The sequence below is a fragment of the Gopherus evgoodei genome, chromosome 14 (genome assembly GCF_007399415.2).
Source record: "Gopherus evgoodei ecotype Sinaloan lineage chromosome 14, rGopEvg1_v1.p, whole genome shotgun sequence".
In the NCBI taxonomy this organism is placed as follows: Eukaryota; Metazoa; Chordata; order Testudines; family Testudinidae; genus Gopherus; species Gopherus evgoodei.
This window is the reverse complement of record NC_044335.1, coordinates 17,570,181-17,591,446: the sequence shown is the minus strand read 5'-3', so window position 1 is coordinate 17,591,446 and position 21,266 is coordinate 17,570,181. Positions and strand designations below refer to the sequence as shown.

The 21,266-nt window shown below is 46.9% G+C and overlaps 1 protein-coding gene across 2 annotated transcripts in view; it reads right to left on the bottom strand.

The window, feature by feature from the left end:
* KCNB1 (potassium voltage-gated channel subfamily B member 1) overlaps positions 1-21,266 on the bottom strand; it is a 201,917-nt gene that overhangs the window by 15,944 nt on the left and 164,707 nt on the right. The window lies entirely within an intron of this gene.

Genomic DNA, 21,266 nt, shown 5'->3' with positions numbered 1-21,266 from the left:
GTATTCACCCACGAAAGCTCATGCTCCAAAACGTCTGTTAGTCTATAAGGTGCCACAGGATTTTTCGCTGCTTTTACAGATCCAGATTAACATGGTTACCCCTCTGATACTTAAATAGGTGTGTGAACTGAGTGCCAGTCAGAGGTAATCAGGAATACAGTTAGATCATGAACAATAGAAAAGAAACAAGGAATAGAAAAGAAAGAAACTACTCCAGCCCATACACAAGTAATTTTTTGTTTTGGTGAACAAGGCAGTGACAAGTGGAGGAAAATTTCACAGAAACATTTTGATCAAAAATATTGGCACACTGAATTACATAAAAATGAACCCTCAGTTGGCGAAAGATAATTTCTTCATGTCATCTCCGACTTGGCATTGCTTGATAGATTTTTAAGGCCAGAAGGGACCACTACTAAGGCCAAGGCTGAATTACAAATTTTAGTTGATGCAAGTTACGTCAGTGTACAGAAAGTGCAGTGTGTACCATGGGCAGGTAGCCCCATGTGGCATGTGCTACCATCCAGTGTGATGCCTTTCGAGAACTTTTCTCAATGTGTTGTGAGGTAGAAATGAATCTATGGGACTCACTGGGCTCTAGGGGTCATATTTCCAGCTTGCAACTTTCTCCATCATGCCATCTATATCCCATAATTTCGGTGCCTTTTTAAAAAATCCCACAAACCCTGCAGCATTTCTTAGTGTTCACCACCTGTGACAGAAGCATGGAGCCCACAGAGCTCTTCACTGTTCTAATTAATGCTTCAAATACAGAACGCATCATTCTCCTGTATTCGTAGACCTGCAAGGAATACCACACCAATGGGGGAAGTGGCAACGTCTTCAAGGACAACTTGCTAAGGGACATAACAAAACAATCAGATCAAGGTGGTTTGTGGCATTCACAGAGCAGCTGCAGATGGTGAGCGCTGCTTCTGGGCCTGAGAAATGAGCACTGACTGGTGGGATCGCACTGTAATGCAGGTTTGAGATGATTAGCAGCAGGTCAAGAACTTTCGCCACATTCCCAGATCTGTGTGTCAAGCTTGCCCCAACCCTTCAGCATAGGGATACCAGAATAAGGGTTGTGCTGACAGAGGAGAAGCAAGCAGCTATCACTGTGGCAGCTTGAAACTCTGGATTGCTTTCAGTCAGTGAGAACTCATTTTGGACTCAGAAAATCCACGGTAGAGGCCATTGTCGCACAAGTGTTTAGGGACAATAATGATCTCCTGCTACCCAGGACTGTGACTCTCAGTAATGTGCAGGACAGATGGCTTGATTTACTGCAATGGGGTTCCTGAATGGCAGCAGGTGATAGATGGCTCACAAATTCCTATTTTGGCACAGCCAACCTTGCCACAGAGTACATCAACAGAGAGGGCTACTGTTCTGTGGCTATGCAAGCATTGGTTGATCACTGGGGACACTTCACCAATATCAGTGTGGGCTGGGCTGGTCAAGGAAGATGCATGATGCTTGCAACTTTAAGAATACAGAACTGTTCAGAAAGCTGCAAGCAGGGACATCTTTTCCCAACTAGTGGATTACCACTGAAATGCCAATAGTAATTCTGGGGGACCTAGCCCGTTTGGCTCATGAAGCTGTATACCGGCCACCTCACAACACCAAGGCAAGATTTAATTTCTGACTAAGCAACTGCAGAACAACTGTTGAATGTGCTTCTGGTAGACTGAAGGGATGCTGGCGGTGTTTATTTACTAGATTGGATCTCAGTGAGAAAAGTATCCCAATAGTAAGCTGTCTGTTGTGCCCTGGATAATATTTGTGAAGCAAAGGGGGCAAAGTTGCTGCTGAGGTGACGGGCAGAGGTGGAGCTGCTGTCTGCTGTCTTTGAACAGACGGACACTATGGCCATTACAAGAGCCCAGCGTGGAGCTATGCAGTTGTGGGAGCACTTTAACGGTCAGTCACGGTAGTGCTCTGTGATGGACTGTTCTCTGGGCCTGCTACATTGTGTGCTGCTAAGAACTGTGTGGTGCTTGCTGTACATTTATAAATATGACATGACTGGGTGTTTTCCTGGAGCTATGAGTTATGTTGTACTTGCTGTACATGTTCAAGTATTCTTTACTTTGAGTACCACTGTGCATTCTGCAATACATGTGGTGAACTAGTAAAGATAATTTTATTCTCCCAAAATAGAACTTTATTGTGTGAAAAAAAAAATGTGCAAAACCCCACAGGTGACGTAATGCAAACTTTTAACATAAATTAATGGAGTGGAACTTTAGAAGTGGAAAGGCAGCAAACATTTTTGTCTATTTCAGTCCACAAATGCAGCGGCTACACAGACACCAGCTAACACTTGAGAAGCAAGTGGCGATCTCACTGTGGAAGCTGTGGTTTTCCTTGCTGTTCCCCAGCACAAAGTAGTAGGGATAAGGATGTGGGCTGTGATGCCATGTGGTATGTTGGGTGGGGTGGGGAGGGCAGGGCAAAGGGACCAATGACCATGAAACTGTCTGAGGCCTGAAAAAGGTGAGGAATTCTGGGATTTTTAGACCTGTGGGTCAACCAGAGTCTGCAGCATTTGGATTTTCTGCCTGAGAAGACTCATTTCCCTCTTCTTGTCCTGCTGGGACTCCTGGACCTTTATGTTGGCTGCTCTTTCTTTCTCCATGTTGCTGGTCATACTGTTCCCCCAACCCCTTTGTTCATGGTCTGGTGCAGGATCTCACTGAACGTGTCCTCCCTAGCACTACTCTCTCTCCGCCTCATCAGGGTCAAGCATTCTGCAGAGGTGGTGGGAACACTCCTCAGGGCCATCATGCCAGAAGCTGCTGATAAAAACACACAGATATACAACTGGATTTACAGTCACAATGTAAAGGGGAAAGCAAGTTTCACACCTCCCATCTCTTATTCCCATAAACACATTTAATAAGAAATGATTATTGACACTTTAGCTTTGGAGCGCCCTTCAATGGCACCGGTCTCCAGCTCCCAGCCAGGTGAGCGTGGCCTGCCAGGGTTAAGTGCAGGCCAAGGATTTTGTGTTTCATGAAGCACTAACATTTCAGTCCCTATTCCATGGATGTGAGCACAGGGTCATAGCATCGAATACTGGAACTATTTTTCACAGCTGGTGGTGATTTGAGCTAATACCTAACTCCTGAGGGCAACAAAGGTACAGAGACCATGGCTACTACTGGCATCCTGAAGCCTTCGGGGCTTATCTGCCACTAGCCTGCTTACTGCAATGGTGCCTGGCAAACTCATTGCAGAGTGGCATGGGACAGTGTCCTACTATGGAGGGAGAAATAAGGCAGCCATCTCTGTAGGCGAGGATTGCAGAGAACCTCCATGGAAGTTTAAATTGAGATCTCTTAAGAGGATAAAAGGGACATCCTTATGAACATAAAAAAGTGTTCTTCATGCCTCCTTCCCCCATCTACCTCACCTAATCCAACAGGGAAATGAAAAGCAGATGCCCACTCTGTTTCTGTTTGTTGTACTGCTACTTTTCCTCATGTGAGTAAAACAATGAACAGTTGATACCTGCGTCTTGTTAACTTGGCGATGGATTGGGTGCCATCTTTAAATTTAAACATGGTAAGGAAAAATGCATGCACACAGTTACCCAAGTTCCTTTCTTCTTCATCAGGCTCTTACGTGCTCATCTGGTAGGACTGGCTAGACTGAGGCAGAGTCTTGAACAGTTCCTAGCTCACGATATGGCTGGAGCGCGCTGCTGCATCTCCCTCCGACCCCTTGCTGTTCATGGCAGGGATCTCTATCTTGGACTCCTCTGGAGCATTCAGAGTGGTCTGTTGGTGGGATCTTTGTCAAGAATGGCATGCAGCTTGTGGTTAAAGCAGCTCGTCCACTGGGCACCACTAGATCTAGTGCTGACCTGCCTGTCCTTATGGTATCCCTGGTGAAGTTCCTCTGCTTTCACATGCCACTGGTACAGATCCCTGTTGTGCCTCTTTGCCAGCATCCCCTGAGCAATCCATTTGTAGATGTCCACGTTTCTACAGCTGCACTGCCTCTTCTTCCCACAGGCCCAGGAAATCCAATATCTCCTGTTTACTCCAGGCAGAAGTGTGTCTAGCGCATGGAGCTGGCATGGTTGGTTGGGCAGTTGAGCAGGTAAGTATGCTTGCCATGCTGAGCAATCAGAAAAAGGCATTTCTAAAACATGCTGGGGGAGCAGAGGAGCCTAAAAAGGGATGAGCCCCCTAGGCAGTGGAGTTTACAACTGTGACCAGAGGAGTCACTGTCACAGTGCATGGGGCATTGTGGGACAATGTCTGGAGGACTGTTAGGGTCAACACAGGTCATGCAGTGGTTACACTCACACCGTATTGACCTCAGTAGGTTGACCATGGTGTTACTTCCTTCGGGACAGTGGTATTAGTGCATCACCGTAACTGGGTGCTTATGTCAGCCAGAGACAGATCTTGCTTTCTGTTGTGATATGCACAAATAGGTTGATGCAAGGTGATTTATGTTGCCCTAACTTTGTAGCGTGCACCAGTCCTTAGTCTGATCTCCTGTACAATACAGACCTCTAAACTTTCACCTAGTAATTCCTGCAGTGGGTGAACTATTCTTCTCTTCTATATAAATGAACATTAATAAGCCCAATAGCTTGTGGGATGAACTGGACATAACTTTTAGAAAGACAGTTTGTTAGCTTCTCAACTGAGTCAGCTGTAGATAGTAGAACGGAACCCAGGCATTCTGGCTCCTAGTTCCCTACTGCATGAAGAACTGCAGTAAATCATGGCTGGGGAATCTAAGCAAAAGAGCAATATGTGATGTCCACAAAGGATGGAAGAGGTGCAAAAAAGAGTCAGAGGAAGACCAAAGGGCTGGAGGGGCACAGAGAAGGCTGTGAGTGCGCTGAATGAGACAAGGGAAGATTAGGAGAAAGGCACCCATGCAGAGCACTGGTGTACAACCAGAAGGCTGGAAGAACGCTGGGTTGAGGAGACACTGTAAAGAGAGGCATAGTGGAATGACAGGAAAAAGGCTCAAAGAGTTAGGGGAGCAGTAGCTTCCAAATTCAGACTCAAAAGTTGAAGTCAGCTATTCCAAGAGGAATGAAATCCAGATTTTTACTATTTCGGTATTGTTATTTATTTAGCAAAGGTGCTTTCTTGAAGAGCAAATAAATGGCATTGTAAATCAGTGAATCATTTCAGGTAAGACTGTTTTAGTGTTCCTTGTTGTGATTTCTTTCGTATGACCCAACATTTCTAAATATTTTTGGGATGTTTTAAATCATAATTCCTCATTGCTTGATGGGTTTAGTCTGTACATATTATATACAGAAGGATTTATTTATACACCTTGATATGTCTGGTGTGTTTATGTCCTTTACCTTCAGTTCAAATATCAATCACTATCCAACAATAATTAGTGTCGCATCTTTTATTTCTTTGGATATACTCTCTTGCTTTGAAGATCAAGGCAATGCCAGGTGAATGTTAATTTGAAAAGCAGCACATTAGGGGGCAGAATTTGTTTTTGGTTTATCAGCTCTGGTCACTGAGTTAAGCAGTACACAAAAGAAGCCATTTATCATTTCTCTTGCAAGTCACAGCAAGATGCCACCTGAACTACTAAGCTATATGATTTCCCCTTTTTTGAGCTACAACCATTCTTTGTCTTTAGGAAGCCCATTAAGCTATGAGCAGCTTTTAAAATTAAGCTTGTGTAAGCTCTCCTGAAGTGGCTAAAAGAATTTACATCCTGAAATGTACACAGAGCAGCCAGGGATAACATTCTCTCTGCTCTCTCTGATTTTTCACCATGGTATCTGGTTAAGATGGACAACAGTTATCAGCCAGTAACTAGGTGCGAGCTAGTTGAGCAAACTCAGATCTAGCTGTTGTTATCAATTACTGAGCAATGACTGTGTTTGGTGCTATACAGATCTAGTCCCGATTCTGAGGTGATTGCAATCTGAACTTCTGCTACATTACAAAAATCAACCTGGGAATATTAACATATCCCATCACAACTGGAATGGGCTGTTTCAGGGCAGTTTTGAACATGGTCAGGTCCCGTCTGTAATGCAGGATAGAATTGTGTCTTGGCTATGTTGGAGAACAGCTGTGCTGCCATTTGGTTCTGAAGAGGGAGGATGGGGTGTGATGCGGGAACCATCAGCACTGGGAACAGAGCACAGAACATGAGCAAAGATGTCAGTGAAGGAGCAGAGAGTATATGAGATGGTGTCACAAAGGGAGGAAGAAGCTGCAAAGGAAGCAGTGAGGGTCAAGGACACATCCAAGAGAAGACAGAGGCTGCCGTGGAAGTGGGGAGAAGGTATGAGAAACAGGAGGGGTGGGAAGGGGACCATTAAGAAGGCTTCACTGCTTCCCCCTAACCCTGTGATCATGGATCACATCTGAAACAGTCTGCTGAGTCAGTCATGAAAAAGCCCTTCTGGGAGAGGTAGGCATATCTCCAGGAGTTCTTTCTCTAGTGGACAAACCAGGCCTCTGCAACACTGTGTACCTAGGGGTGCTCTGGGCTCATGGCAGCAGTAATTGCCTTTCCATTCCATTCCCAATCCTACCTACGTTCCCTTCCTTCTTCCCCACTGCTCCTTTCAGAGTTCACAGCTGCTTGGTGGCCTTACTACAGCCTCGGAAAAGCCATTAGGTCCAACTGTGACATAAGCAGGAATAATTCCACTGAGGTGAATACAGTTGTAGCTGTGTCAGCTTTTGACAACCAGGATGAGGGCCCCATTGTGCTAGGTGTGGTACAAAACACATTGTCTGAGCTAGTCCCTGCTCTGCAGAGCTTACAGTCTAAATACAAGATGGACGAAGGCTGGGAGTGTGAATCAGAGGCATAGGGAGGGGAAGTGACTTGCCCAAGGTTGCACAACACGTTAGTGGGAGAGCCAAGAATAGAACCCACATGCTCCTGACTCTCTAGCCACTCCCCTAATGGCTAGACCAAGCCATCTGCCCAAACCAGGTGCTCATTATGACCAGTTATGGTAGCCCTAACAGTCCAGGTCTGAGTGGTTCTGTATCCCCAATACATCCCAACAAGCTCGCATACCCAATTCACATATGGTTGATATAACTCCAAACATACAATTCCTGCCAGGTAGGGTTTCAAGCTCCTTCAACCAATTCATCTTGCATGTGATGTTGTAAGTGTTCTCTCCCCATCAATCCCCAGCCTTCTTTCACTTTGTTTAACTGTGGGCTGTTATGATTCACCTGCCTGAAAGCAACATAGATTTTGTTAGTTCCAATCAAATACTTCTCCAGGCATCTGCCAGAAGGTATTGGATTGCACTGGCTCTTAATGATATTGCTGTATTGGAATGTAAGTTTCAATAGATACAGGCAGAATTCCAGGGACACAACACAGCAGTAGAGTCCAGAAAGCTTTGCCTACACTAGATTGTTTCCACCATTGCAAAGATTTAAGTGAGGCTCTGATTGAATTTCTGTGACTGCTAGTGATTAATTAGTGCTAAGTAACCTTGGGGAAAGCAGAGCAAGATTTGTTAACAAACACAAGCATGCAAAATGCACGCCTACTGGGTATGTGTAATTATCACATGTGCACATATGGGCTGGTTATGTGAAAATGAGCCTAAAAAGTCAACTGTAGTGCACCCAGTCTGTTCATGCAACCAGGTCCAAAGATACACTGCATTCACATCAGTGCATGAAACTACTGTAACCATGGGCAAAGATGTTTCACATTCCCATTTGTGCACCATGCTTGTTCTTGAAAATTTGGCACGAGAGCCCTAATAAACCTGTCGTGGTGATCATTCTTGAAACACTTCATTAGTGCCAATTCCTGCTCACTTTCTGAAACTAATGCTATGGGATCAGGATCAGGCCCATTGTTCTTGTGGAGGCCTAAGGATACAGACAAGATGAGCAGGGCTTGGTCCTTATAAGTGTCCCACTTAGAAGGAAATCTGCTCAAGAATTTCTTGCTTCTCTCTTCCCCGTCTTGGCAGCTAAAGTTTGCAGGCAGCAAAAATAAGGAGCAAGCTCTTTCTTTCAGTATGTAATGGGGTGAAACTTAGGGAGGGAGGAATCTGGTGAGCATTCAGGCCTTGGGATGCTTATCACAGTATTATTGTTTATTTGTATTGCAGGAGCACCTAGAGGCCCCAGCTGAGATCAAAGACCTGAACATTTCAAAGCAACCAACCGGATCTGGATACCCAATTCTCACTAATGGGAGATGGATGTCCAAAAATCTCAGCTGAACCTTTGGAGCTTTTTCTGCTAATGGCAACATGCCCCCACCCCTTTGTGTGTGTGCTTATATTTAATAGTGAAGAAGACCCAGCATGGGAGGTGGAGAGAGCAAGTTGGCATTTGAAAATAGATCCAGTATTCTTGGAAATACAGTGAGAGAATTGGAATGGAATTGACAAGCCCAACAGCACTTTGGTCTAATGCTTCTCCCCCCACCCCCTGTTTTAAAGCTCCAGAGAGGCCTGCAGAAAAATAAACTTGGCACCAAGAACAAGTTTCATTCATGAAACCTTACACTCCATTTGCTACGGGATTTTCCCCTTCAGTCTTCTTAGTTCCCTAAGGAAACAATATACTTTTACTCAGTATAGTCCATGGCCCTTTACCTCCATCCTCAGCTATAAATAGTTTTCTGTCCACCCTGGAGCTAACCAACCTTTGGAACATACAGAGCAGTGTGTGGCAGGAGTGACACCATGTGTCGTCTACATGCCAGGGCTATGTTGTAGATGCAGCTATGCAATCCAAAAGTCCCCGAGGCTAGTTGCTCAGCCAGGGTTCATACAAATGTGGGCTGTGAAAACACACAGGCACTAGCCTGAGACCCCTGCAGTCCCATAGACACGAGTTAGTGGTTTAAGGACAAGAGCAACTGCTTCAGGGGTTAAACGGGAGCAGCTGGTGGCAGTCTGGAGAGCTGGTACTTTTCTCCCCACAGGGTGCCAGCTTGTGCTCAATGGGACTTACGCACATGGTGAAATGCTTTCCTGAATCAGGGTCAAAACAGACTCCCCTTTGGAAAGTCAGACCGCTCACCCAGAGACTCAAAAGGACTTCACAGCCATGAACGAATGAAATGTCCCAACACCCCGTGAGACAGACAGAGGGTAACATGACTTGAATCGGAACCCAGGAATCCTGACACTCAATCTCTTGTCCTTAACCACTGCACATACTGCCTTGCTAGCTATTTATGGGGCTTGTGACAGGTTTCCACAGCCTTTGAAAATCAAATGAGAACCTCTCACTTGTCTAAAGGCAGATATGCAGTCAATACTTCTCATTCTTGGACATCTTTCGCCAGATCCTCAATTGGGGTGAATCTGTGTAGCCCCATTGATTTATCCCAATTTACCATCTGGGGCTTTATTTCTTCAATGGCCTAAATACATAGATTAATTTCTACAAACCATTAAGTTTGCCTGTGTTGTTCTATGCAGCCCAGCAGGCCCTGATACTGCATGTTACTACATGACATTTCATTGCGTCTTGCATGATTACAATAGTTTCAAAACATTAATGCACAGCTGAGGAAAATGACTGAATTGGGGCCTCATGCTTGCTAGACAGGTAGATATGCATATATAATCTGTATGTGTTGCTCTCAGCTGGATTGAATGTCAGACCTGCCTGTACTATCAGTCTACACAAGCTACGCTACTGATTATTTCTAAAGTACGAGTGAGTACATAGGTGCAGCCTGTGTAAGATTGAGCCCTTCTATTCATTCACAAGCTCAAATGACTTATGGGTTGAATAGCTGTAACACCACAAGGCAACTGGTTTTATTATGTTCACTTTTCTGTTCCTTGACACAACTTAGATTGATGTTTGACTATTTTAGTTTAGCTATCACTGTAATCATTTTGTTTGTCACTGGATTCAATTTCAGTATGTGGTTTAAAAGGAAATAAAGGAATGTCACTAATTAAGTTTCAGCAATTTGTTTGGTCACTGCGGCTTTCGCACAAGATTCCAACTGCTTCTGATGCTGAGCGGAAGCGGCCAGGAAAATACCCTTGAAGCATGCTTGTTTGCAAATTCCTTAATGCTGTTAAGTACACGTTTAGTTGTCAGAGGGCTGTCAAGTCCCATTAAGTGATAGATGTTGTCAGTCTTCCCTCAGAACATAGCCTAGAGTTCTAGCTGCAAATGGTTTGCAGGGAAAGTAGAAAATGATAAATGAAAGAAAATATCAAAAAGGCAAAATTCAAAGGCACATGATGTCCATGGATATAAATATGTTCCTCAGCTTCAAGGAAGGAACAGGAGGGCATCACCCAGGTCATCTGAAGTTCTATTTTATTCCTGCTACTTTTAGCACAGGACGACACAGAGGTTGGCTAAAGGAAGCTGAGGCCTGGTTTATGTTACACAGTTAGGTCAATGTAAGCTGCCTTGTGCCAGTCTAGTTGTATATGTGTCTACACTGAAATTTGTCACCCACTGATAGAAGCACTCTAGCATGCCACCCTCCCAAGTGGTGTTAAGCCATGGTCGATGCACTGAGATGGACACAGCATGAACGTAGACAGTGCATTATCTGTGTCAACTTTAGGTCCTCCATCAGCTGTCCCACAGTGCCTGACAATGACCGCTCTAGTCATAATTGTGAACTTCACTGCTCAGAAATCACAGAGACTGGAAGCCCCTACCTCACCCCTTCTTTAAAATTACATGAATTTTTGAAATGCCTTTTCCTCATTGGTGAGCACACCTAGCAGCTCTCCATTGTTGCATGCAACTGGCCAGCTGACCATGCCGGCTGCACACTCCACAGACATGCTCCGGCCCGGAGTAGACAGGAGATATTGCATCTCTGGTGGGGAGAAGAGGCTGGACAGGCACAGCTATGGCCCAGCTGTAGAAATGTAGACATCTATGAGCAGATTGCATGGGGGATGCAAGAGAAGGGGTACTACAGGGATCAGCAGCAGTGCCACCTGAAAGCAAAGGAACTACGGCAGGCACACCAGGAGGTCAGGGAGGACAACAGTCGATCTGCTGCTGAGTCACAGACCTGCTACTTTTACAAGGAGCTGCATACCATGCTTAGCAGAGACCCCACCACCCTGCACACTCCCTGTGGATACCTCCAAGGAGCCTGAATCACAGGCCTCTGGCGTGAGCAGCATGGACAAAGAAGAGGTGAAGGAGGATGGGGGATGTGCACCTGGGGGGGCCAGCTATGCCACAAGCCAGGACCTGTTTGAGACCTGACCACAGTCCAGTTAAGTCCCAGCAGTCGAGCATGGGTGAGCCTGATATAGGGGAAGGAACCTCAGGGAAGTGTGTAAATGTATATGCCTTTACAATGATGTACTGATGGTACTGCCATTTAGCAGGACATAGCTAATGACTGTTCATTAATTTACTCATACTAGAAGTAGTAGTGCTACCACAAAGAGAGGGGGAGAACTGTTATTTGCCTTTCATTCCCCAGTAGAGTTGGGGGCATAGGTGCCAACCTTTCCAGGCGCCAGTGGGTGCTTGCCCCCATCCCCATCCTGCCTCCTCCGGCCCCTTGCCCACTCCCATCCCAACCCCTTCCCCAAAGTCCCTGCCCCAACCCCACCCCCTCCCTGCCCCTATTGGACCCCCTTCTCCAAATCTCTGCCCCGGCCCCACCTCTTCCCAGAGTGCATTGCATTCCCCCTCCTCCCCCCTCCCTCCCAGTGCTTGCTGCTGCGAATCAGCTGTTTCACGGTGGGAAGCACTGGGAGGGAGGGGGGAGATGCGGAGCCGTGGCATGCTCAGCGGAGCAGGTGGAGCAGAGGTGACCTTGGGTTGGATGGTGGGGTGGGGAGCTGCCGGTGGGTGCAGATCACCCAGTAGTTTTTCCCCGTGGGTGCTCCAGCCCCGGAGCACCCATGGAGTCAGCACCTATGGTTGGAGGGTGGTGGGGGGAGATGCGGAAAAATCGGTTTAAGGACACAGGGTGATCCTTGAATCCTCCTGAAAGATCTTGATGAAAATTTCATGGAGGTACTCTGCAATTCTCTCCCAAAGGTTTCCAGGGATGGCTGCCTTACTTCTTCCTCCACACAGTAGGATATTTTCCCATGCCAGTCGGTGATAATTTCAGCAGTAAACAGATTAGCAGCACAAGGGCCAGGTGGTTTCAGGACTCCACCAGCAGCTGTGCTCTCTGTGTGTCTGTTACCCTCAGGAGTGAGATATCAGCTAAAATCACCATCGTCTGTAGTAAATGGTGCCATTGCCCTATCCTCATAGCTTCATGCAACTGAGCAATTCCTCCTCATTTCCCTCACCCCTGGACAGGCCATACTCACAATGGCTGGTGCGGTTGTGCCCTGCACAAGCACTCTGCAGCAGAAGTGTCAATAATCAAGTCTTGGGTAAAACTTTGGGGGAGTAAGGGAAGGGAGTTCTGAATCTTAACTTTCACTTTCCATTGTGACTCTTCAGACTACAGTACCTCTGGGTGTTTTATTTGTAGCTGCTGACATTGTGGCCTTGAGGGGTTTCCTCTCCACACCTGTGGAACACTTGAGCCAGATAAGGAGGAGAAAGAGGACGACTTGTTCAGTGAGATCCTGCAAGCCAGTGCTGCATCAGACCATGAGCAGAGGGTCTGGAGGATAAATACTAGAGGATAGTCAATATGGAAAAGGAAAGGGCAGATTGGTCCAGGAGGTCCAGCAGGAGGTCCAGCAGGAAAAGGAGAGGGAGATCTATCAGGACATAATGGGGTTTCTCCAGCAGCAAGCACAGATGCTGCAGACTCTTGTAGTCCATGGAGAGCTCCAGGACAGCACCTCCACACATACCTCCTCAACATTCCACATGGCATCAAGGGCTGCAGCCCTACTTCTACCACTCCACACCGGGGGATATAAGGACAACCACAACTTCACATACACTGACCTGTGAGAGCCACAACTGCTGTATGTGTAGCTAAAATGGACATGAATGTTCCTTCTGCTTCTTTAAGCTCTGTTCCATACATTTATTCAGATTATAGTGTATTTTGCTTTCAACTTGCACAGAATGTCTTTAAGTGCTTCTGTTACTCAATAAAACAGCAACTTTCCCCTCTTTGCTTCACAGATATTAACCAGGGCACAGTAGGCAGCTATAACCATTGGGATAACCACTGCACTTACTGAATTGGTAGCTGAATCTTTCCTTGTGCTATCGAGATGGCTGGTGTACGGCTTCATGAGCCAGGGGAGTAATGGGTAGGCAGGGTCACTATTGGCATTTCAACAGTGCCAGTGGTAAGCTGCTGGTCAGCAAGACAGTCCCTCCCTGTTGCTTTCTGAACAGTCTGTGCTCTTAAAGATGTGAAGAGTCATGCACCTTCCCTGACCAGCCTACGTTGATGTGGGAGAAGCATCCCCGGTGATCTACCAGGGCTTGCATAACCATAGAAAAACTGCCCTGTCTGTCGATGTTCTCTGGGGCATAATGCTCTGGGGCAAAAATAGGACTATACATGCCATCTTTCAGTCCACCACAGGTCGCAAACCCCAATGCAGCAAATCCATAGATTATGTTCTGCACATTGCTGAGAGTCACAGTCCTGCATAGCAGGAGACGATTAATGGCCCTGCACACTTGCATGACAATGGCCCCCCGCAGTGGATTTTCTAACTCCAAAATGACTTCCCACTGACCCGTAGCAATCTGGCATTGCAACTTTCCACAGTGTGATCACCACGCAACTCTCCACTGTCAGTGCGGCTGTCATTCTTGTGTCCCTGCACTGGAAGATGGGGACAAGCTCAGCACACAGACCCAGGAATGTGGCCTTGCACATCTGAATATTCAGCAGCCACGGCTCATCATCCCAAGCCTGCATTACGATGCGATCCCATCAGTCAGTGCTTGTTTCTCAGGCCCAGAAGCAGCGCTCCACTGTTTGCAGCTGCTTTATAAACGCCACTAAGATTCTTGAATTTGTTCTTGCTGTGTCCGAAAGCAATCTGCCCACTAGGAAATCATGTTCCCCACAGCTCTTCATGTGGCTCTGCAAATACAGAAGGATCGTGTGTCCTCTACTTGAGATGCTCATGACAATAGTGCAGAGCCGTGCCGGCTCCATTCTTCTGTCAGAGGTGGCAGACAGCAACAAGGCCTGCATGGGTTTGTGGAATTTTCAAAATAGTCATGAAAATTATGGAAAGAGATGGGGTGGAGAAAGTTACGTGACGGGAACTTGATGCCGCAATCCCTGTTACTCCTGTGTGACTTGTTTCTGACTCACCGTGCATTGTCAAAAGAGTGCAACAGGTGGTGGGGAGTTGCAAACTGGGATACCTACCGACAGTGCACTACAGTGTGCATCAGAGTAAATACTTGTGGTGAGTATGCACAGTCCTGATGCAAGAAACCAAGTGTGCACATGCACAAGCAATATACGAATGGCACCAGCAGTGTCCAGACACAGAACAAAAAGGTCTTTCGTCCCTCCAAAGAGCTTACATATTAAGTTTAAGACAAGAGACAATGGCTGGATACAGATAGACAAACATGGAGGAACACAAGGAAACAGTAATGAGACAATATTAGTAAGCAAGATAGGCAGTGGTCTCAGCACATCATCTGCCTACCCACTGACAAGTTCTTTTTGTAGCCTCATGGCAAATACTTAGGGTATATATACACTACAGGATTATTCCGATTTTACATAAACCGGTTTTATAAAACAGATTGTATAAAGTTGAGTGCACACGGCCACACAAAGCACTATAATTCAGAGGTGTGCGTCCATGTACCGAGGCTAGCATCGATTTCTGGAGCGTTGCACTGTGGGTAGCTATCCCGTAGCTATCCCATAGTTCCCGCAGTCTCCCCGCCCATTGAAATTCTGGGTTGAGATCCCAATGCATGATGGTGCAAAAACAATGTCGCGGGTGATTCTGGGTACATGTCGTCACTCATTCCTTCCTCCGAGAAAGCAACGGCAGACAATCATTTCGTGCCCTTTTTCCCTGGATTGCCCTGGCAGACGCCATAGCATGGCAACTATGGAGCCTGTTTTGCCTTTTGTCACTTGTCACTGTATGTGTACTGGATGCCGCTGACAGAGGCAGTACTGCAGCGCTACGCAGCAGCATTCGTTTGCCTTTGCAAGGTAGCAGAGACGGTTACCAGTTGTTCTGTACCATCTGCTGTGCCATTGTAAATTGGCGATGAGATGACAGTTATCAGTCGTTCTGTACCGTCTGCTGCTGTCATGCGTGCTCCTGGCTTGCCTCGCTGAGGTCGGCAGAGGGCGCAAAGACAAAAATGGAAATGACTCCCTGGGTCATTCCCTCCTTTATGTGTTATCTAAAAATAGAGTCAGTCCTGCCTAGAAAATTGGGCAAGTGTACTAGAGAGCCAGTGCATCAGAGAGCATAGCCGCTCCGCGTCAGATCCGGCAGAAATGATGAGCTGCATGCCATTCTAGGGGGTGCCCCTGCAACAACCCCACCCGTTGCTTCCCTTTTTCCCCAACCCTCCTGGGCTACTGTGGCAGTGTCCCCCCATTTGTGTGATGAAGTAATAAAGAATGCAGGAATAAGAAACACTGAGTTTTTAGTGAGATAAAATGAGGGGGAGGCAGCCTCCAGCTGCTATGATAGTCCAGGAAGGACATTAACCGGGGGGGAGGGGAGGAGGGAGAAGAGCCCAGTATCCCGCTGCTATGATAGTCCAGGCAGTACAGAATTCTTTTCTTTAGACATGAAAGCGGGGGGCTGATGGAGCCTCAGCCCCCCGTTGCTACAATGAGGACGGTTACCAGCTGTTCTGTTCCATCTGCTGGGAATAATCGGGAGTCATTCCTATTTTTACCCAGGCGCCCCCGGCCGACCTCACCTGAGGCCAGCCAGGAGCACTCACGGGATGATGACAAGGATGGCTATCAGTCCTTTTGTACTGTACCGTCTGCCACCGGGGGGCAGGGGAGAAGGAGAGAGGATGCTCCTGTTCAGTGCCGCAGCACCCCGTCTACCAACAGCATGCAGTAGACATAGGGTGACATTGAAAAAAAGTCAAGAAATGATTTTTTTCCCTTTTCTTTCATGAGCATCTATTTGATTCTTTGGCCTTCCGTTATGCTTTTCACAGAGCACTGTGCTGTGGCCTCTGTCTATCATAGCCTGGACATTTTTTTCAAATGCTTTGGCATTTCGTCTTCTGTAACGGAGCTCTGACAGAACAGATTTGTCTCCCCATACAGCGATCAGATCCAGTATCTCCCGTACGGTCCATGCTGGAACTCTTTTTGGATTTGAGACTGCATCGCCAACCGTGCTGATCAGAGCTCCATGCTGGGCAAACAGGAAATGCAATTCAATAGTTCGCGGTGCTTTTCCTGTCTACCTGGCCAGTGCATCTGAGTTCAGATTGCTTTCCAGAGCGGTCACAATGGTGCACTGTGGGATACCGCCCGGAGGCCAATACCGTCGATTTGCGGCCACACTAACCCTAATCCGACATGGCAATACCGATTTCAGCGCTACTCTTCTCGTCGGGGAGGAGTACAGAAACCGGGTTAAAGAGCCCTTTATATAGATATTAAGGGCCTCGTTGTGTGGACGGGTGCAGGGTTAAATCGGTTTAACGCTGCTAAATTCAGTTTAAATGCGTAGTGTAGACCAGGCCTTAGATGTGGTCCATGTCAGCCCTCATGCCAGCTTTCCAGACACATCTGTCAATGCACCTCAGTACTGACCTTCAGCACTCCTGCCTTTCCTGCTAATCTTAGCAAACTGTACTGTAGTTCTGCAGTGTGATCAAATCTTCAACAGGGACTAGGATGGGACCAGACCACTTAATACTGCCATGCTTAACATTTGAGGTCAGGTCTCCAGAGGAGGAGAAGCAATGTACTAACTTCCCACACCAACCAGCTCAGTGTAAAGAGTGCTCTTGCCGAGGTGCTTCGCAGTTTTATCATCTTCACACCAAAAGATGAAGCCTGTTAAAAAGCCCGCTGCCCCTAGCTGCTCCACTCAGCCCTGGCTGCTTTTTATAGGAAATATGAAATACAAAATGGTGACATTGTTCCATGGAATTTTGGGGGTTTTAGATTCAATCAGCAATGTACCAAGACAGCATGAAATCAACTAAATGTAATTAAGCAAAAACTGTTAGCTTGATTGCTGAATCAATCTTCCTCTTGTGAATATGCATGAGAATAATTGATATTAATTCCTTTGAAAAGCAAAAGCACATTATTACTGCATACTATACTGTGGTTTTTTTAAAGAGTAAAACAGTTCCATTGTCATGTTCTAACCAAAAGATATAATTATTTTTGCTGCTGGGAGGCATACACAGTTGTTGATAGGACACCAGGCTGCCAACTTGTTAGGCAATAAGAATAGCTGGCGAATGATGTTAGCTTGGACAAATGGCAATGACCCATTAATAGCACTAGATCCAGTTGAGGACATTGAACATCTATGTGAATGTGTTAGCCAAACTGAAAGCCCTAATGAGTGTGTTAGTAGACCTCCATGTCATCAACAGACAAGTGATTTCAATATTACATCATTACTTAGCATGTTAGATAGTTATATGGCCTCCGTTTCCACAGCATCTGAGCACCTCATGATCTTTAATGTATTTATCTGCTCACCACCACCCCCAGCTAGGCAAGTGCAGACATTTTACAGATGAGGTAAAGACGACAGAGAGATTAAGGCCCAGATCCGCAAAAGTATTTGGGTACTTACCTCCCACTGAAATCAGTGGGAGCTAGGCACCTACTTACCTTAAGGGAACTGGGCCTAGGTGATTATCCAAGCTGACACAAGTGAGTCAGATCTGGGGACAGAACCCAGGGCTTCAACTCCCAGAACTGGCCTCTCTCTACCAGACTGCTCTTCCTCCCTAGCTATAGAGCTGGAGCTCCTTTCTTCCTAAATAATAATCATTCCAGGTTGGGGCTGAGGCATGCTGGTGGGACACTATGGGGAAGCTTCCCCTGTTGGATGCTGCCTGTCTCTTCTGGAAAGAGGGCACTTCAGTCTCCCTGGCTGAGAGTCCAGCATCTTTCATAAGCATAACATTCATTTTAAAAAAGAGTAAGACTTACTCTCCTGGCATTCCCATTTAACTGCGATTTATGTGGCTAGGCAAAGCAAAGCTTGGATTAATTAAGCATTTTAATCATTGATACCAATCACTTGTAAGGGACCTCCCCGCAAAAAAATCCTGAGAAGGGTGGAGGAAGAATGAGAGTAAGGAGGGGAAACAGAAGTCTCCATTTCCTCCATAGGCAGTGCTGCAGGGGCAGGTATGGAATGCTCCCAGAGAGAGGTGCACAAAGTCTCCATAAATAAATGCTGTTGGTGTTAAAGGGCCCATGGACACTTCGCCTCCGAAGAGGGCTGCCAGTGAGTATGAGAGGGATAAGGAGGCTCCATCAGGATGATTTCTATTGTGGAAAAGATGAAGGCTGCTAGCTCTCCTTTGAAAGGTGCAGGGAAGGAAGAGGCTTCCTCAGTAACAAAGGTCACGGGGCAACCCAGGTAGGGACCTCAGAAAGCTTGGTTCATTCTGATACGCAGCTGACTTTACAGACTACCTAATAGGCAATTAAGGTTTGACAAGGACAATAGGTGTGCGACGTTGAACTCCATACGCTTTATGAAAATATGCTTTGAATGTGAATATAATGTAACTGGAATATGCTTTAAGCAAAAGGTCTCTTGTAAGGTATCATTACAAAGCTTATAATCTACTGAGTGTGTTCATCCTATTTGTATGAATGTATCATTCTTGTATCTGAAGCTAGAAATATGAAGTATAACTCTGAGGTCCCATTGTAATTATGCAAAGTGTGGGCCATTAATGGTGGTTTAGAATCGTGATGGCTCCCATTGACTAGGACAATTGGTTGTAAATGGTTTATTTACCTGCAAGCCTTCCTGTGTACCTGTAAGCCAGCCCAGGAAGAATGGAGGCTGGGGTCTCACAGAACATGTGACCATGTCACCTGATACTGGAATCCGTCTTAGCATCTGACCCAGAATGCTTTGCAAAGTCTCTAGATGTTATCGGCGGACCTCCCGCAGGCAAGAAACACGCCAGAGACCAGTGGATCCTCCGCAGGCAAGCCGCCCAAGACAGCCTGCCTGCCGTGCTTGGGGTAGCAAAATGTCTAGAGCCGCCCCTGCCTAACTCCCATACTTTTGAGGATCTGGGCCTTAGAGTCTAACCAGGGACAGAATTTAGGCAAGGCTGCCAGTATCACTGCATCATGATTTTGGGGTAAATGTACTCATTCCATTCTGGGTCAAATTCTCAACAGGCCTTCTTAAATGCAGCTGCAGTATTCACAGATGCAGCCACACTTGTACTTATTCAAACACCAATTTGTCAGTGCAATTCAGAATTTGCACACAGAGTCACCAGACCTGCATGAAGCGTGGAGCCAAATATTGCATATGTATACATTTAAGGAAGTCTGATGAAAAATTGGCTATATTTGCACAGGACTAATCAATGGTAAGAATACTTAGCACTTACCTAGATGTTACAAACATTAGTTAATTATTCACTGCAATCACCTTGTGAACTAGGCAAATATTCTTGCTCATTTTACAGATGGGGAAAATGAGACACAAAGGTGAAGTGAATTAGATGAGATCACACAATGGGTCAATGTCAGAGTGTACCTATTGGGTTTCTGGGAACTGGGAGGGCGGAAGACTGCCCAATGCTAAAGGATCCCCTCCCAGCCTAAGGGGAGGATCTACAGGACATCAAATACCCAACTGATTTTGGGGGACAACTAATAAAAGAACAGGGACAGGAGTGCGGTCAAAGGGTCATAAGAAGGGATCCTGATGGGGACACCGAGCAGAGAACCTTGGACAGCACCCACTGCTCCTCGAAGGCGTCAAGGGAGCCAGTGGACGCCGCCCAGAGGAACTCTGCCCGGATGCGTGAAAGGACAGAGGATCAGAAACAAGCCCCACAGTCACAGGAGTCCTCTCCCTGGAGGGGAGACCATTTTAGCCAGGGCAAGGAGGAGGTTGACCAGGAGGTCCCGCGACTTCATTGGGCCACGGATAGGGAGTGCATAAAGAAGGAGGTGAGAGGGAAAGTGCAGCCAGAAACATAACAGTATATTGGTGAGGAGCTGATATAGGGGCTGCAACCTGGCGCACTCTAAGTAAACGTGCATCAGGGTCTTCCTCACGCCGCAGAAGGAGCAGGTTTCTGGAGCAGGGGTAAACTGTGCCAAATACACGTCCGTGCTCACGGCCCCATGAAGGAGACGCCAATTGATATCCTCGGTGGGCCTCGGGACTAGGTTAGAGTATAGGCTGGCCCACCGGGGCTCCTCAGAGTGTCAGAGTGTAGTGGGGTGGTTACCCGCTCCAGCCCTGACAGGGTAGAAGTGAGCACTTGGAGAAAAAGCCCAAACTGATTGGGGAAGTTGCTACACCTGGGCCACGTCCCAATCAGGGGAGCTGGGCCTTATAAGGCCAGGGCAGGCAGAAGCTGAGAGAGTCTCTCCTCTAGCTGTGGAGGGAGACTGGCCTGGCTGCAGGGGAATAAGAGGGTACCTGGGAGTGATGCAGGGCTGGGGAAGAGCCAGAGGAGCAGGGGCTCTCCAGCCTGGTCCCAGACCCATAGAGGTACTGGGTGGTAGAAGAAGGCAGCAGGTCAAAGCCCCTTGCCTGTGATGAGTGGCTTTTATACTGCAGCCTGCCCCAATGAGTGGGCTTGGTGAGGACTGGCAATAGCCCAGACTGAGGTGATGTGAGGGGTAGTGGGTGGGGGCTCCCTGGGGAGGGGAGACCCACAGAGACTTGGTGGGGGGTACTGCCTGGGGGCAGCACCCCAGAGAAAATGGGCACTGCAGGGAACATAGGGCCCAGTTGTGGTGGATCACTGGCCTGCAGAGGGCGCTCTAGGCTGGAAATAGAGCTAATTCCCTGAAAGACCAGCAGGAGGCGCCACAGGGATGAGTCCGCATGCTTACACAGAGCCTCATTTTTAGATCTCAGGAGGTTCCTAGAGCCAAGTCTTTTGTTCTGACCCCACTTCGGGTTCTCTCTCTGCTTCTTTTCTCTCTCTAATTCCTGTATTTATTTTTGTGTCTGGCACACAGAGCCTGTATCAGACGAAAAGCCTTTGATTTTTAATCCTGAACACACATTTTCACGCAAGCCGATCCGTTCATTCCAAGCTGAGGTCCCCAAAACTGTCATCTCACTCTGCTAGATCATAAAGCCCTTTGTTAGGCTATTGGTACCAATGCAAATGAAAGTGTTTTAATCTCAAGCG